This window comes from Lepidochelys kempii, chromosome 27 (genome assembly GCF_965140265.1).
Source record: "Lepidochelys kempii isolate rLepKem1 chromosome 27, rLepKem1.hap2, whole genome shotgun sequence".
NCBI lineage: Eukaryota > Metazoa > Chordata > Testudines > Cheloniidae > Lepidochelys > Lepidochelys kempii.
This window is the reverse complement of record NC_133282.1, coordinates 9,790,101-9,806,909: the sequence shown is the minus strand read 5'-3', so window position 1 is coordinate 9,806,909 and position 16,809 is coordinate 9,790,101.

Genomic DNA, 16,809 nt, shown 5'->3' with positions numbered 1-16,809 from the left:
AGGTCTTTGAAGACAGGTCCACTTTCGGGATTTTCTTTTACGAAGAATTTGGGATTCTAGAATACTCTATCATGAAACCCACCTTTTTCCTCTGTGTTACTATAGTGCATTCTTACTCCTTTCTCTCTGCAAAGGATTTATCTGTGCAAATGTGTGCGTGCAATGCATTACGCACAAAATACATACTTTCTGCAAGGTGGTTGGTTGTGCAGGGTTTGTTTTGTGGAATGCATTTGGGATGTATCTGGTGCATTTTTCCTACAATGCATTGGTCAGAGCTGCAACTGATACTGTCAAAAATTAGCTGCTACTGAACCAACAAAAGAAAAGGATATGCCTCAGGGGAAAGATTCTGGCTCCAGCAGAGGAGAGGGATTTTATAGAAGCAGGACCTGCACACAGTTTTTGGGTGAATTCTGTTTTAGGGGATAGAGCTTCAACAGCTTATATGTCCTTCAGCTCCTCCAAGAGGACAGAATGGGTTAAAGCTTTTTTCGTTTTAAACCCTGATTTTTGGAAAGAACGAGGGATGAATGGAGGAATTTTTCAGTGATGGCACTATTAGGCAGTGGAAATACAATAATTTCAACAGCTAAAAAATTATGTACAGCCAGAGGTGAAAGTAAGCCGGTACGGCGTACCAGCAAGAGCCGGTGCGCCATAGTGGAACCAGCTTTCCCAGACGGCAATTTAAAGGCCTAGGGTAGTGGCGGCAGCGGGGCTCTGAAGGGGATTTAAAGGGCTGGGGCAATAGTGGCTGCCTGAGCCCTTTAAATGCCCGCTGGAGCTTTGCTGCCCTTAGCCCTGGGGTAGAGGTGGCAGGGCTCTGGCAGGGATTTAAAGGGCCGCAGGGCTCCAGCCACCGCTACCGCCCCGGGCCTTTAAATTCCCTCTGGAGCCCTGCTGCCAAAGCCCTAGGGTAGCAGTAGCGGCAGGGCTCTGGAAGCAATTTAAAGGGCCAGGGCAGTAGCAGTGGCTGGAGCCCCGGGGCCCTTTAACTCCCCGGCTGAGCCCTGCTGCCCAAGCCCTGGGGTAGTGGCGGTTTGGCTCCGTTGGGGATTTAAAGGGCTTGGGGCTCCAGCAGCCGCTACCACAGCAGAGCCCCAAGCCCTTTAAAGCTCTGCCAGAACCCCGGGGTATCAGTGGCAGCCAGGAGTCCCCAGGGCTCCTCAGTGATTTAAAGGGCCTAGGGATTTAACGCCCTGCCCCTGCCAGTTGAGGCCACGCCCCCTGCTCAGGACTCTGGCATACCAGTAAGTCCTTTAACTTACTTTCACCCCTGTGTTACTTTTAGATAAGCTATTACCAGCAGGACAGTGGGGTGGGAATAGGTATTGTTTCATATTCTCTGTGTATATATAAAGCCTGCTGCAGTCTCCACGATATGCATCTGAGGAAGTGAGCTGTAGCTCACGAAAGCTTATGCTCTAATAAATTGGTTAGTCTCTAAGGTGCCACAAGTCCTCCTTTTCTTTTTGCGAATACAGACTAACACGGCTGCTACTCTGAAACCTTTCACCCCTGTGTACAGCTAGCTCACTGTAAGTAGAGCCTTCCTTCTACCATATATAGGATGCTACTGGTTTATGTAAGACAACTATCCTACTGTGAAAACATCACATTTTATTTGGTGCCTGTTATTGTGTAAAGTCTTTAATAAAAATAACTTACATTCTTTAAAATATAACAGGGACGCTCACTGGTCATATCTGTCCCTACATTTAGGTTTTGTAAAACAAGCTATAGCAAACCTAATACAAACATTATCACATTATTTTCAAGGTCCAATTAAAACATTTAGCAAAATATTGCAACCAAAATGCTGCAAAGCATAGGCTATATGATGAAATCTGAAGAGTTAATTTGCATTATTTTATTGGCCAAGCTGAGTGAAATGCAAATACTAAAGTAGCAGCATAACTAGTGAAAAGTAAACTAGATTTTTAAAAATTCTCTAGGGTATAATACTAATATATTAACTGAAGAAAGGACAGAGTTTTAGTGGATTTTTCATCTGACCATGACTCTCTAAAATAATCAATCACAAAAAGTTTAATCTTATTCATCAGGAAAACATTCTTTCTAGTCCCAGCATAAAACATGTTCCCCTTAATTAAATTAATTGTAAGTGTTCTACACTCTCCTGGGATGTCTTGTCAAAGCTTCTAGGTGCAGATTACTTGCCTCCATCTGACTGCAGAAAGGTTAAGAGCTTTACATCACCTCTGTCCCTTGTGCCAAAGTTAATGACCAAATAAATTAAGCAACAGGGTGAACTGCAGTTATGAGCTGAGTGAATTATTTGCACAAAAGAGAAGTAATTATAGCTGAAACAATCCCAGTTAGTTTGAAACTGTTAAAAACAAAATATACATACATCAGTTTTTGTTATCAGTATATGAGAACTTCTGGCTGGTAGCATTAGAGCCTACCTCCTCATATTTCTGGAATTAAGGAGCTATCAGATTGGGTGCACATGCATTCAAGTCCCTGGATTTTGCCTCCTGACTGGGTGATTTCCTTTCACTGACTAATAATATAATTTAAAACAGCACCAAATCAACACCTTTTAAAAACATTAGGGAAATCTTCCAAAAATCCTTCTGTCTAATTCTACAGCAAAAAAGTGTGTTCTTTAATTGTTTCTATATAATTGTGTCATGTCACATTATAGTCTTTGGAGTCCACATGTATTAAAAGCAAATAACTAGCCAGAATTATTCCTTTTTCCCTTATAAGGTGTACTTGCATGGCAAATACACACTTTGCATACTGTTGCAGTTATAGTGTTTAGGAGTAATAATACTTCCACCTACAAGAAAATATTCTCAGATGTGGTGTTAATTGCTTGATATCACTATCCATATTTTTTTCTGAAAAAAGTAAACCATGTTTCAAGACAGACACATTGCATAAGAAAGGGAGGCCCTGTCGCTTCAGGCTAGCTCCTGCTCCCACTGCAGAGCTGGAACTTGGGACGAGGGTGACAGTAAGGGCATTGAGTGGGATCCAGAGAGAGACTGGCAGGTTTGCACTCAACCTAGCCGTGCTGCTCAGAGCAATGAAAAACTGTGCATCCTGGGCACCGTAGTTAGACTGACCCAAGCATTCCAGTTCCACTTCACTACTATGTGCCCCCCCCCCCAGCATCGGGGACAAGGTTAGAGGGACAGGCTGACAGGGAGAGGCTGCAGTTTAGGACTACACCAGTGCCTTCTGTAGACACAGCGAGGTCAACGGAAGAATTCTTCCATGAATGTAACTACGGTATCTCAGAGAAGTGGATTACCTTCAGGACAGGAAAACCCCTTCTGCTGGTACTGCCGTAGTTAGGCTGCTGTACCGTAGACATCTCTATAGGCTCTAAATTCCAGATCTAGGTACATAACCCAACAGTTCTGCATCTAAGTCCCAATTTTGGCTCCACTGCAATCCACAAAACTCCTACCGAATTCTAAAGCCTAAATTCACTCAATGCCTAACTTTTCAAAGTAAAATGTCCCTAGGCACCTGTGTTTCAGCCTCTGGGCATGCACACTGCTGCCTCCCTCTATGCGTCCAAATGCCTGTCTACTGCCTGAGCCTCAGAGTGACCCACAAACGAGGGGAAAATAGACACTCAGCCACCTAAGACATACGCAGGGCCTACGTATTGGCTCGGGTCCCCCATTCAAAATGTAGCTGGAGGAGGTGGTGTCGTCCACCTTGTAACTTTGGAGACTCAGGTTCAATTCCCCTATCGCTGCAAGTGTGGAGGAGGGAGAAGGGAGACCCTTGTTCAAGTCCTACCTCTCCAAAGAGTACTCTAACCACTGAGATGGACCTGTGCCTGCCAATAGTGCGGGGAGGGAGCAGAGCGAGGGCAGCTGGCTTCAGCAGTGTTATTGAGGAGGCTCAGTCTGTGTGAGCATGCTCAGTACAAGCCAAGCAGCAAATGGGGGAGGGATGTGAATGCCCCCCAATGTGTCCCCTCTTCACTGAGCTAGGGGATGTTCTGATGTGGGGTTCAGTCAGCCTCTGCTGTTGAAGCTATTCCATTCTGGATAAAGAGTGACAGGACCAGGGGGACTGGACTGGGGGTCTACAGCATCATTCTGTCTCATTCTGGTCCGAGAGGGAGAAGGATATTGCTTCTTAGATATCTGAAACCCCTACATCAAGAGACAGACTTTTTTTTTTTTTTAAATAAAAACACAAGTATGCCAAAGGAGCATCTCTCCATATTTGACTCTAGGAAATGTGAGTAATTAAAACATGTAAGAAAATATAGGCTTTACCTCCCATGTCTACCCACTTATGAAAGATACAATCCAGTCATAGTAAACATTTAAGGAAGAAAATTTCAGATCAATTCTATTATTATTTAACAATGTATTCTTAAATACCAAGATATGAACTTCCCTCCCACATCCACCAGTTCAAAATGGTCCAGGTTTGGTGACCTGCAAGGTGCATCTATTTGTGGAGCCTGCTACGGAAGTGGGTTTTTAGAGAAATTATTCTTCATAGTATAGCACCCAAAAGTCTCAATCACAGACCAGGACCCCATTGTGCCAGGAAAAGATGACAGTCCCTGTCCCAAAGCTTACAGTCTGAAGTATAGAAAAAGGACAACAGCTGGAATTATATTTTTAAGAGAAAAGGAGTACTTGTGGCACCTTAGAGACTAACCAATTTATTAGAGCATAAGCTTTCGTGAGCTACAGCTCCCTTCCTCAGATGCATATCGTGGAAACTGCAGCAGGCTTTATATATACACAGAGAATATGAAACAATACCTCCTCCCACCCCACTGTCCTGCTGGTAATAGCTTATCTAAAGTGATCATCAGGTGGGCCATTTCCAGCACAAATCCAGGTTTTCTCACCCTCCACCCCCCCACACAAATTCACTCAAGAGAGGAGGAGATTTTTATTCAGCAAGCTGTTTAATTAGCCTGGTGCCTTGGATAGGTGCCTCTTTATTTTTGTATCTATCTAAATAAATAATGCAAATAATTTCAAGATTAATTATGCAAATAAATTGGCATATTATGTCCCTTCTTCCACCAGTGTTCTCTTCTGACAGGATTGCCCCTCTGCTGAGTGGTAGCAGATGCTGGGGCCTTGCACGTTATCTTTCCACTGGAGGAGAAATCAGCGACATGGAAGCTGGGTATATATTCTCACTGTAACTAGATTTAACACATTCACCAGTTCTGGAACAAGATGATCAAATAGCATACAGAGCTATTCTCAGCCCAGTACTAACATTTGGTAATCTGGTTCCCAGATTAGCAACTCTGCTTCAAGGATTGACTCTACTCAGAGACCATTGCGAAGAGCAAACTTCTGTTTTCACAGCTCCATCTCCCCAAATCTTTGTATAACCGAAGACTAAAAACTTACTTGCATGCTAAGAAAAATAATTGGGGAGATTACGTGCAACAGCGCTACGTGGTGACGCCTACCATAATCAATATATAAAACATGCAACACCAAGCAATCATGTTCACAATATAAAGCAAATAATAGCTACTCCCAATTCCATCACACAGTAGATGGAGAGGGGAAAAAAAACAAAACAAAACAGTTTTAACCCAAGTTAAAGCAAATATTTGGCCAAAAGATTATTCTTGCACTGCACTCTGGAGGTCAGTAATCTGAGGCTCTGGGCATCCTCCACAGAGGTTTGAATTCCACAGCAAGAGATCCTCCAGAGAAAAGGCCCTGCTTTTGGTTCTCAAAGGATTGCCAACAAGAATAATAGTGCAATGAATGACTGGGTGTGATAAAGGGTGTCATGTAATGTAATCTAATGTTTGTTTTGGTAGCAGCAGACGAAGATTATATTTTATGTAGGATAATTATATCCTACAGCTATTTAACCCTTCCTCCCCACCCCAAAGTGCTACATAACTCTCTCTGATGTTCTTTCTTTATAGATAGATTACATAGAAAACCAGAAATATGTATCAGCCCCAGGGTGAAATTTCGTAGTCCGTTAACAAAGCTCCCATTATTAAATAAGTAAAAAAGGAAGAAGAAGAAGAAAAGTGTATCCAATTAAACGGCAGAGGGAATTTAGAGCGATAGAATGTACTTATGCAGATCAAAATTTGGCAGGACCACCAGGCTTAATACCCTTACTCTTATAAAAGGTACCATGGGAGTTTAATGATTACAAGTGATCAAGATAACATCTCATCTGAAATAAGGCACCTCCAGCATCACACTGGGGTATTCTTTCAGCACCAACAGAGATGGAAGAGAATTACATAAAGGGATCACAAACAACATCTTTATAATTGTACCTTTTGCTTTATTGATGTTACAGAACTATTCACAATATTCTTTATACTTGGTATAGATACTGTGTTTAATTACTGCAAATGGCCACTATAGAGATTTTACTGGTAATCACTGCATCTGATGAGTTACCAACATCACTTTCTACAGCACCTGGATTCTTCTCGAATCTAGTGATTAAGTTGCAAAGGATAAAGTTGTCAATTTAATGAATACAAATATGCAGCTTTGTGGTAGTCTCAGTAAACCTTTATGTTTATTCAGAAACAAAGTAATCATTTCTAAACCAGAAATTGGTAAGGTCACTCTTGAACATGTCATCTAAATAGCTATATCTGAAGAACACTATGTAAAGCCAGGCTCTTCCCTCCCCAAATAAACACAAATCTTTTCACCATCTGCAACCAAATCTCTTGGGTTGTGATCTGATGTCCTCTCAGAAGCTAAGCCAGGAAGGGCCTGGCTAGTAGTTGAATAGGAGACCACCACAGAATACAAAATTCTGAAATATCAAAGACACAATGGGCCTGATTCTCCAGTTCTCCAGTGCTTGTGTAATAACTTAACCCTGTACAAAATGGGTGTAAGAGACTACTGAATCAGAATCTACCCTGGGCACAAGTTATAAAACAAGGTGCAAGGTTTTTACAATATTACAATATTTACAATACTAGTTTTACAATCTAGTAATATCTAACTATAATAAATGTTTTATGATCATCCTGTACCATGAATTCTTAAGACTACAGATTCCAAGACTATACACATTTTACAAATCAATGAAATAAAGATGGTGAATAATTAAATAAGTGTTCTAGGGTGTTAGCCATAGACTCAAATACCCACGTTTAACTCCCTGCTCCATCACAGACTTCCCATGTGACCTTGGGCAAGTCACTTTAATCTTTGTTCCTCAGTTCCAGACCTGTAAAATGGGGATAATAGCATTTCCCTACCTTACAAAAATGTTGTGAGGCTAAATACATTAAAGCTTGTGAGGCATCAGATACCACAGTAATGAGGACCATTTCAATACCTAATAAAGGGAAGACAAGACATTTAAAGTTCACTGTTCAGAAGTTTAATAAGACCCAAGTCTGTCTTATAAAAACTGTATTTTAGAAGCATGGCTGGTTCAAGCCATTTTCACAAAAAGAAAATGCTTTGGTTCATTCAATTTCATCATCATCATCATCACCACCACCACCCCCCCTCCTATAACTGCATTGGTCGTTGGGGCACCATCATTGATGATCAACCAACCAATTGTCTCAACCCCTGACAATTGTGTGTCAGTGCTCGAGTCTCCGCAAAGTCCATTCCTGTCCACTTTATGTTGTCAATCCATCTCTTCTTCTGTCTACCTCTTCTTCTCTTCCCCTGTACTGTCCCTTGGAGGATGATCTTGGATAGGCCAGATGATCTTGTTACATGGCCGTACCACTTCAGCTTCCGCTTCTTCACGGTCATCAGGAGGTCTTCATATGACCCAGCGCATTGAGTGATGATGTTGCAGACCTCTTCATTAGTGACGTGGTCGAAGTAGGAGATGCCCAGAATTTTACGGAAGCATCTCGCCTGTATTACCTGTATTTTCCGTTCAAGTTCTGCCGTAAGGGTCCATGTCTCGCATGCATACAGAAAAATGAAGATGACCAATGTGTGCAGCAGTTTCAGCTTGGATTCCTGGGAGATGTCCTTATTCCTCCAAATTGGCTTTAGCTTTGCCACTGCTATTTAAGCAGTTCTTGCCCAAATTTCTGCCTTGGATCCTTCATCAGTGATGACTGCCCCCAAATACTTGAACTGTTTCACTGTCTCCAGCTCTTGTCCACCTACAGTGATATGTGAGCTGATCCCATCACGTTTGTTTGTCATCAGCTTGGTTTTCTCTGCACTGATTTCCATGTCATATTTTGCAGAGGTGTCATCCAATCGTTTCACAAGGTTGGCAAGTTCATCTTCGCGGCCTGCCAGGCCATCAATGTCATCAGCGAACCCAAGAGTTGAGATTGTTCGTCCCCCCGTGCTGACTGTGCAAATGTGATCTTCTAGGGCATCAGTCATTATGCGCTCCAAGTAGATGTTGAACAGTGTGGGTGAAAGAAGGCAGCCTTGCCGGACTCCAAAAGTGGTGTGAAACCACTCCCCTATTGTGCCGTTGACGAGAAGTGCACTGCTGGCCTTGGCACACAGTTGTTTAATGGTCAGAATAAGCTTACGACCAACATTGTACTACTACTTCTTCATTAAACTTATTTCTGCCAAATACAGTATAATTCTTAGCTATGATGGAATAAATGGTATTTAGTGCAACTGGTGAAAGAGCCCCACACATTCCATTAACCTATAACAGTGTGAAGAGAACATGTCAAACTCTTTACCAGCAGAGTATGCCTCCCCTTCAAATCCTATATTAAATCAATACAGATTTTCTTTATTTCTTGCCTGAATCAAAATCCAAAGCACGAGACAAGGACAGTAGTCTGAATAATTATCTTCATTAACTCAACAGCAGCACTCCCCTGGCAAACTGTGGAGTCTTGTCGGAAGCAGAAACAGCACACTCATTCTTACTGGAAATAACAGTACTGAAAGGCTATTTTCCCTGTATCCATATTTTGTAGACTAATTTTGAACCCACTGAAGTCAATGGGAATTTTGCCACGGGTCTGGCCTTTAGAGAACAATTTAAATAAGCAAGGCTTACAGTAATAAAACATATTAAGTACCCACGCTCACAAAGCGCTGAGCACCACCTGCAAGGTCTTGTAATCCCCCAATTCCCATTGAAATCAATGGGAATGAGACACACTTGGTTCCTGGCAGAACTGGACCTTGCAGCAGGATAGAAGGAAGTACACTGTTTTTGGAAACCACTGTTCAGAGTAAAATTTCATAGAAGAATCCACAATAATTTTTCCATGTGATTAGATGCATCCTTCAATCCAGACTTTAAATCTGTTACCCAGTTTTGTGTGAGAACATTTCAAAGGCACTGTTCCTCTCTCCCACAGATCTCCTGGCTCAGATATACTGTGCCAGGAAGACATCATCATCATCAAGCCACAGGAAAGCTCCCAATCCACATTTCATGGCATTCCTAAACTATGCACTCCACCCTGATTCATTTTAGGAAACTGATAAGACAGCTGTAAATACACCATGTAAAACTCTCTCTCATATTACAGACCAGCTGGCAGGATCTGCACTTTATTTTTTCCCCCCCATGGGAATAAAGAATGTTGTTTATTCCATTTTTAAAAAGGCATTGAACTAAAATGTATCTTTTTCCTAATTAACCCAACTGGTATTGTTAAAATAGGTGTGTACTTGTACTCATCTAACACTTGTGGCACCTTAGAGACTAAAATTTATTTGAGCATAAGCTTTCGTGAGCTACAGCTCACTTCATCGGATGCATCCGATGAAGTAAGCTGTAGCTCACGAAAGCTTGTGCTCAAATAAATGTGTTAGTCTCTAAGGTGCCACAAGTCCTCCTTTTCTTTTTGCGAATACAGACTAACACGGCTGCTACTCTGAAACTGTCATCTAACACTATGGCCTACAAAATCAGCTATATGCAAAGGACGTTCTTATTATGAAAGGAGTGGTCTTTTCCTATTATTAAATTGTCTGAATTTAAATTGTATTTCCCAGTTCTATCAAAAGGCAGTGCCATAAATACTGTTCTTATTCAGCGCTTACTGTCGCCATTAATACAGTTCTCATTTGACAGCACCACACCATAGGGTGGTTTGGCTCTGAATCTACAAAATGCACACATTACTAGCCAGTACAGTCATTGAATGTTAACTACCATGCTTGTACACATACAGGTCTGCAGCCATTCCGCCTGTGCTATGATCCCAAGAGCTCTCACAAGCTAAATAGGGTCAGGCTAGACTAGTACTTGATCAATTGATTGGTCCTGCTTTGAGCAGGGGCTTGGACTAGATGACCTCCTGAGGTCCCTTCCAACCCTGATATTCTATGATTCAATCATTGGGAGCTTTCCAGGGAAAGTTTTGGGGCTGGAGGAAATATGGATAATTCACTGGATAGCAGTCTTCCTTTTGAGTCAGAGGGGGAAAAAAAAAAAAAAAAAAAGCCTCCACCTGGCTTCAGATAATATTGTCCTTATGCAGTTGAAGGTGCAACATTTTTGTGGAAGCTGAGAACTACCAAAATTGGTCTTGACTAGTTAGGGTTACTAAAAAAAAATTTCATGGCAATTTTTGCAAGATTAGGGATGTCTTGACCAAAAACCTCACTTTGGCCAATACATTCTGTTCTTTTACATTCCTCCTGAAGTTTTAACTGGATCTGGTGATTCTTCTACAATCCTATCTTAGATTCTTGTATATTGCTACCGTGCACTGTTAAACAGTTCCTATGTTTCACCTAAATATGACTGCATTTCAGTGATCGATCCCTTTGCTAGGCCATACCGTTTATCACTTTGTAAAGCAGTTTGGAAATGAAAACCTTCAGGGTGAACAGTGCTATAGACATATCAGATTATATTAAGCAAACCTGAGTTACATTTGCAAAGTTAAAGGTTATGCCATTGATGCTAAATTTGTAATTTTCTTTTAATTGTGTTACTCTGATTGATCCTAAATGACTGTTAGTAGTTATCTCAGCTCTTGTACCCTTCCTTTGTATTATTCTTTTCACTGACATTTTACAGGGGCACATACATGAAACAGCAGTTTCCTCATCCAAATCCAGATGTAATGCCTGTAGCCTTTATTCAGCCTGCAACTGAAAAAGTTTGATGGTAGGTTCACCACCTACAAAAGGACAGCTTTGAACAGCAACATTGCATCTGGTGCTACCGGGCTAGTTGTGTGCACATTAAAGGATTATTTAAGTCTGTAAGAAACCCAGAGATCTCTCTGCACTATTTGCATTTAAACATTTATGGGGATGGATGGGGTGGGAAGAAGCTTATGTCACAGTTTTGGTCCCTTTTAAGTTATTACAAATCTCAGCCAAAAGCACTGTCACTAAGCCAAAACATTTCTGCTACTACCTGCCTCTAACATGAGCCTAACTCTTGAGGTACAGAAGTGAGGAGTGTTGAATATGCAGCACCACCTTATGAAGGAGCTCCACAGATTTGGGTGGGGTCAGGTCTGGGGTAGAAGAGGGCAGAGCAAGACACTAGAGGTTCTCCACAGCTCTGTCACCTACTCAGATCAGGGATTTCCAAGGTCAATCCCATTGGGAGCATCCTTACTTCCTGCAGAGTCCCCTCCATAGCTGCTTTAGAGCAACTACAGCGGTCCTCAACCAATGGCAGCGTAGCTCTTCCATCATGCGTATGCTGTCCTGTATCAGAGAGAGGCCCCTGTCCTTGCACAACAGCTACTCACGCCAGTGATCCCTATATCTGAGAAACCTCATCTCCTGCAAACTCCATGGCCCTCCCACACCTCTTACCTGAGGGGATGCTTCCAAGCAAAGCTTTACTTGTGGAGTTTTGCCAAGTTATCTTGGCCTTTGGTCTTTCCTCTGGGAGTCGGTAATCCAGTGCAGATTTTTCCACTGTTTTGTTCACAGTTTATTTACTCACTGCCTCCATGTTCCATAGTAGATTGAGCCCAGGATAGTTCAGGACTTTATCACATCACTTGAGCCTGATGGCTCATGCAAATACCTTTGTCCATCCTAGTTTTTCCTTCTGGGACTATTTTTTTCCATAATATACATCTTTTAACGTTAAAGCTTGTTAAGGAAAAACATATCTGAACAGAATAAAAAAATAAGCAAGTGCTAAAATATCTGCAGTGCTGGGGAGATGCAAAAACTCCCAAATATACTGTACCCAGTATTCAAATTGTTTTCAAGCAGCTCCACACATCTTTATTCTAGACACTTTTATGCCCAGAGAAATGTCCTGATGAGTCAAGTAAATTACAGCAATCAAAGCAGTTCAAAATAGTGCAAATGTTAGAATTAAGATGAGACTATCAGCTTCAGAAGCCTGCTTTAAGAATGTGGTGTGCTGCTGCTACTGCTCTGATCTTGCTTAAAGACTGTATTATAGTCGTTATGGGAATGACATGAGTCCGGAAAAAGAACTTTGGAACAATTTACAGCATAATTATAAACCACAAGGCGTCAAATTGTGGGAGGTCAGGTAACTGCTTGTTCAGTTAACTGAGAGAAGTTTGTATGCTGGTTAATAACTGCTACCCTGTTAGGCAACTCCTCAATATCAATACTCCAAATCAATGGAGGTGGAGAGTAGGAGGAGCTAGTGTTTGTCCAGTAGAATACAATAGGAAATAGAGCAATAACATAAGTAATGTAAGTGTTGGGGGAATAAAAACAACTGATTTCATGCATGTTAAGAAAATAGATGGTTCAGCAGAAGGCTGATGATACAATCTGTTTTCAAGCATAAAAAAAGCAGTTCAACACACCTTTAGTGTCAGGGAAGACTACTTTCATATGACAAGCATCACCTTCTGTGAATTGGATGTTGCTGTATACCCTCTTGTACAAGATGGGGATGTTTTGCATTCTTCTGTGCAACAAAGTGAAGACAGCTAGGTGATCTTGTTATACCACCCCATTGTAAGATTTGAGGTCATGTTTTAAGTATCTTCCTAACAGATTCTTTGTCCAGTCTGCTTACCCCAGGAAAAAGGATTTCAGCAGAGAGTGTTTTTTCTATTGGCAAATGATTGGCTCACTCTGGCAATGTTCCAGAGTTTGTGGTGATAAACTTGCAGAGCAAGGGAGATCTGGGAGGACAAAAAGTACGTTTGGGGTGTAAGTTTGGAATAATATCTGCAACATTTCTGCCCTTGACAAGAGTCCGGATGAAGAAGAGTGACAGTGCATCCAAAGGTGAGCATTTTTAGCAAAGAGGGACCTCCAACTTCAAAGGGTTCAGTAACAGGAAGATATGGTATCATAAAAGGAAGATCAGAAAGTGAATTAGTGGGACTGGTTATCAAATTGAAGGTGACAATGAGTTCTCCTAGAGAGAATATAGATGGAGTGAGGTTCAGGGATAGAACTTAGTGGCCTTCCATTATGGGACACAAAAAGTCAGGAATTAAATCTCCATTAGATAGGGAGTTAAAGTGCCTAGGAAACTAAAAATGCCATAAAAACAAGTCAACTACCACCTAGGAATCATACTGGAGAATGGCCCCTTCAGCTATTATCTATTATTGTTGTTATATTTAATACAATAGCACCTAGACCTGGAGCTACCACCACTGCCAGTAGTACAGGCAAGACGACAGGCGTGCTTGATCTAAAGCAAGCTGTAAAGTGGAGTGTGGACTTACAGCAAAAAAAGGTTATAAGATTCTGTCTCTTCTCTCTCCTGGAGATTACAAGAGGCTTAAGAAAAAAATACTTGACCTCGAAATCTCGTGTAGGAACTGTGACAAAGTTCCTCCTCTGTCTTGGTGGGTCCTGCGCTTATTGGTGGATTTGGTCACCTCAGAGGTTCATGGCAGCCCTCAGTTTGGCCATTTTCGTGGCTCAAATCTCCTGTTCGCTCAGTTAGCCTCATCACTGGCCAGCATGGGGAAAAGGAAGAAGAACAATCTCTGCAGTCTCTGCTGATCCACCTAGTGGATCGGGGAACAGGCCAGAGACCTTCCCCTCTGGTGAAACCCACAGTCCAGGTCAACTCCTCCAGTATCAAGTAGGGAGTTGGGGGGATGGAGGGATGGGGGAAACCAGGCTCGCCCTCTATTCCGGGTTCCAGCTCAGGGCCCTGTAGATTGCAGCTGTCTACAGTGGCTCCTGTAATAGCTGCACGACAGCTACAGCTCCCTGGGCTATTTCCCCATGGCCTCCTCCCAACACCTTCACCACAGGACCTTCCTCCTGATGTCTGATAATGCTTGTACTTCTCAGTCTCCCAGTAGTACACCTTCTCACTCTCAGCTCCTCGCGCCTCTTACTCCCAGCTCCTCGCACGCACACCACAAACTGAAGTGAGCTCCTTTTTAAACCCAGGTGCCCTGATTAGCCTGCCTGTCTTAATTGATTCTAGCAGCTTCTTGATTGGCTAGAAGTGTTCTAATCAGACTGTCTGCCTTAATTGTTTCCAGAAAGTTCCTGATTGTTCTGGAACCTTCCCTGTTACCCTACCCATGGAAAAGTGACCTACTTAACCTGGGGCTAATATATCTACCTTCTATCACTCTCCTGTAGGCGCCACTCCCGGTTGGATCGCATCTATTTATCACGCTTCCACCTTTCACGAGCCCACTCCTCCAGCATCTGGCCGGCCCGTTCTCTGATCATCATCTAGCCACCGTGACAGCCTCTCTCTGCGTGGAGAGGCCGGGGCTGGTCTATTGACATTTCAGCAACAGCTTGTTGGAGGATGTGGGCTTTGTGACATCCTTCCAGGAGTTCTGGCTAGCCTGGCAAGAGCAGCGGCGTGCCTTTCCCTCGGCGCAGCAGTGGTGGGACCTGGGGAAGGTGCACGCCTGGCTCTTCTGCCGTGACTACACCCGGGGCGCCAGCTGATGGAGGGATGCAGTGATAGAGCAGTTGGAACGGGAGGTCTTAGAGCGGGAGGGGTGTCTGGCTGCCAGCCCCGAGGATCCACCCCTCCTGGCACGCTCCGCAGAGAAGCGGGACAAACTCTGCCCTCGAACATCATCGGGCCTGGGGCGCCTTTGTTCAATCCTGCATCTGTCTCCTTTGGGAGATGGATCGCGGCTCCCACTTCTTCTATGTCCTGGAGAAAAGGAGGGGGGAGCAAGAAGCACATCACCTGCCTTCTAGCAGAGGACGGCACCCCCCCTCACGGATCCGGTGGAGATGGGTGGGAGGGTCAGGGCCTTCTACGCAAGCCTTTTTTCCCCCCAGAGTAAACCGATGCTAACGCTTGCAGAGTGCTCTGGGACGAGCTCCCTATGGTCAGCACGGGCAACCGAGACCAGCTAGAGCTGCCTCTCACTCTGGCCAAGTTCTCGGAAGCTCTCTGCCGCATGCCCACCAATAAATCTCCAGGTATGGACGGGCTGACCGTGGAGTTCTACCGCGTGTTCTGGGATGTCCTCGGCCTAGACCTAGTCAGCAGGGTCCTCCCTCTTTCATGCAGGTGAGCTGTGCTCGCCTTATTGCCAAAGAAGGAGGACATCCGCGATTTACGAAATTGGCGTTCCGTCTCGCTCCTCAGCACGGACTACAAAGTCGTAGCAAAAGCCATCTCACTGCAACTAGAGTCCGTGCTGGTGGACGTGGTCCACCCAGACCAGACCTACACCGTCCCAGGCCGCACCATCCTTGACAACCTGTATCTGGTCTGGGACCTCTTGGAACTCGGGTGTAGGGATGGTCTGTTGTTCGCCCTCCTGTCTTTGGATCAGGAGAAGGCGTTCGACAGGGTGGACCACGGGTATCTCCTGAGCACTCTGCGAGCATCTGGCTTCGGACCCCAGTTTGTGGGTTTTCTTCGGGTGCTGTATGCCTCCGCAGAGTGTCTGGTCAGGCTCAACTGGACACTGACCAAACCAGTCAGCTTTGGGCGAGGAGTACGGCGGGGTGCCCCCTCTCAGGCCAGCTGTACACTCTGGCGATCAAGCCCTTCTTCTGTCTCCTCCATAGGAGATTGATGGGGTTGGTGCTGCGGGAGCCGGAACTGCGGCTGGTCCTGTCGGCATACGCCGACGATGTGCTCCTCTTGGTCCCGGACCTGGGTGACTTGGTGCGAGTGGAGGCTTGCCAGGCCATCTATTCAGCAGCCTCCTCCCCCCAAGTCAACTGGGTCAAGAGCTCTGGCCTGGTGGTTGGGGATGGGTGACAGGCGAGCTCCCTCCCACCCGCGCGTCAGGCCATCCGGTGGAGCGCAGGTCCGCTGCTCTATCTCGGCATTTACCTTTCTGCCACGCATCCATCTCCGCCGGAGAACTGGCACGATTTAGAGGGCAGGGTGATAGAGTGGCTCCAGAAATGGACAGGACTACTCCGGTGCCTCTCCCTTCGAGGGAGAGCACTGGTGCATAATCAACTAGTCCTATCCATGCTCTGGTCCCCACTCAACACCCTGGTCCCAACTCCAGGTTTCCTGGCCAGCCTCCAGACATCGATTCTGGAGTTCTTCTGGTCAGGACTGCACTGGGTCTCTGCAGGGGTTCTCCATCTACCCCTGGAGGAGGGAGGGCAGGGCCTGAAGTGTCTACACACACAAGTCCATGTCTTTCATCTCCAGGCCCTGCAGAGTCTCCTTTATGGTGCTGGTAGTCCGGCACGGAGCATACTGGCACACGCCTTCCTGCGCCGCTTCCGAGGGCTCAGATACAACCGGCAGCTCCTTTATCTCCATCCGAGAGAGCCGCGAGGCCTCTCCGGGCTGCTGGTCTTCTATCAGGACCTCCTCCGGACCTGGAAACTGCTTTCAAAATGACCAGGTCCGTGGCGGCCACCGTGGGGACAGATCTCCTCGTGGAGCCCCTGCTACACAACCCCCAGCTCTGTGTGCAGGTGGCAGAGTCCCCCTAGGTGCGCCAGAGATTGGTCCTGGCAGAAG